Source organism: Bactrocera tryoni, unplaced genomic scaffold (assembly GCF_016617805.1).
Source record: "Bactrocera tryoni isolate S06 unplaced genomic scaffold, CSIRO_BtryS06_freeze2 scaffold_25, whole genome shotgun sequence".
Taxonomy (NCBI): Eukaryota; Metazoa; Arthropoda; class Insecta; order Diptera; family Tephritidae; genus Bactrocera; species Bactrocera tryoni.
This window is the reverse complement of record NW_024395977.1, coordinates 4,159,975-4,162,617: the sequence shown is the minus strand read 5'-3', so window position 1 is coordinate 4,162,617 and position 2,643 is coordinate 4,159,975.

The following is a 2,643-nucleotide window of genomic DNA, read 5'->3' as shown; positions in this document are numbered from 1 at the left end:
CACACCTATTAATACGTACGCATACTCACCTCACTTACAAAGAGCAACCCTGACCTAGGCAGCACTGATAGGGCACAACCAACTTAACAAACAGGACAAAAGGACAGTCGTTAAACAGTCATCACACATATAGGACGGTCAAACGGACGGACTTCACATATTCTTTTGTACATGAATATTTAACATTTATGTATTTTAAATAAAAGTGTATGCCAATTATAAAGTTGAACCAAGTGCGTTTATTTGGAAGGGCTATCCTACATACATGAATCAGCTGATTTATCTATGTTTTTGACTACAGCAAAATGAAAAAAATCAATTAAATCTGGTAGTTTATTACGATCACTAGACCAATATGTCGGCTTACCTGGAAATATTATGTCAAGGTTAATGCGCCTATTTATAATAATGTGATACAGCTGTTATCCTTTCGGATAAATTAGTCGAGAGCCCTAGTACATGTGTTTGCATTGCGATTTCCACCTGCTAGAAATCTATTAACTAGCGTTCTAAAAAAGTCTAGAAATCTATTAACTAGCGTTCTAAAAAAGTCTTGAAATTTGATGTCTGTAATTTTAAATCGATATGGGCACTGTATATTCGTCAGGTTTAAGTCCCCGCAGCGATTTTTATACTTTCGTTCACCTAACGGTTGTACGTATCACCTAAACCTAATCGATATATGTATATATATATATATAAAGTATCAGGATGATGAGAAAAGTTGAATTTCGGTTGGCTGTCTGTCTGTCCGTCCGTACGTGCAAGCTGTAACTTAAGATATCCTGATGAAACTTGGTATGCAGGTTTCTAAGTACAAAAAAAAATCGAACTCGTAGATGGGCGTAATCGGACCATTCCAAAAATCGTCATTAACCGAAAACATAGTATAAAGTGTTATAACTTAGCACTAAATTAAAATGTAAAACTCTAATTTGGTACAGGGGATCGCAGTAGCCAGGTACATGTGGGCAAAAACTTTTGAAAAAGTAGGCGTGGCCCTGACCGCTAATAAGTTTAATGTATACATCTCCTGAACCACTAAAGCTACAACCACCAAATTCACCCTGCACAAATAATACAAGAACTCCTACCGATAGTCTGAAAAAGGTTGATGTCGGATAAAAGCCCCGCTCAGTACTCATATAACGGTACTCGGTACAACATTTTCATACATATTCCTATGTCACGTTGTGAAAATGAGCGAAGTCGGATAATAATTACGCCTACTTCCCATATAGTATATAATTTTTTGTTTCACTTGATTCATTTACTTTCCAATACATAAATCTAGAAGCGTTTCTGAAAATAGCATTACATTTACTATATATTATTTCCATCCAGAAAGCTAAAAAATAATAAATTCCTATTTATGCTATTATGTTGGTTAACATCGTTAAAAATGTTCATTACGCTTTTTTTTACTTAAAAAAGATTAAAACATTTGTTTTTTAGCTTTGATTATCAAATATGATTGGCATTGTAGACATAAATTGTGTGATACATTAAGTAAGGTTTAAAATCAACGCTACCGTTTGGTTGTTTTTTGGGCAATGGCATTTCTGCAGTGTTGCCTTTCACTACGTATACATAGATCCCTTGTGAAGCATTATCTTTAAGATTTACTGGTTTTAAAATATGGACGGCGATTTCAATATATTCGTTAGGTTGAATATTGTTACGACGTGCTTGAATACCGACAAACAATTTCGTAATTAAATATTTATATACAGAGCAACTCTTATAGTTTTCAGTGTGATTTCCTCGCAAACACTATATTTTTTTATTTAAATCCTCTTTTTTAAGAGTGTATTTTGAAGAACAGAGACACTGCGTAGAGACCATTCTCTTGGCAGTTTGTGCATTGACTGAGCATTTATCATATGTATGTGGTTCCTCAACAGTAATTGTTTCCATTATTCTTAACTTTTTCGCACACTTTTTCCGTATTTCAATCAGTTATTATTTTTAATTTTCCTCTATTATCTTTTAACGTAGTTAACAATAAACGAATTTTTTCGTAAAATTTTGATTGATTTTCTAAAAATACCAAAATTTCTATTAACAAGTTATCTAATTCATTTCTATTTCACTTTTGTTTTTAATAAATAAACAAATTTCACTTTCAGCTGTCTAAATGCACAAGTCTGCCGTCTGTCACCATAAAATTGCAATGCGCATTAGCGTTGCTTAAGGCGCATTAATTTTGCTCGTCTGCCAGGGCTATTAGTTTGCAGACAAGCGCATTTGAGCTACGCTCACGCAAATAGATTGGGAGAGTTTGGCATTCACAACTGTAGTGGTGCCCTATATGCATCGTCATTAGACTCTCTGCTCAATAAAGAAAGTCTGTTTTTGAAAGTTTTTACCATTTGGCGTGCTTGGTTGAAATTTTTTGGTACTGACCGCTGATTTAATTACACTCGATTTCCTTTTTTGATTTACATACATATGTACATATATAGCCATCGATACCAGTCTGAACAGATGACCCTTTTTTGCTTGGTACATTTTCACCTTGCATTGTTCTTTCCTTCGCTGTTCGGTGCCTGCTGGTACCTGCATAGTGGTTGCTGTCCGCTCATTTGCTAATTTCCGAATGCTGTTTACTGCTTTAGCTTTTGGTATTGTCCAACGTCAGTT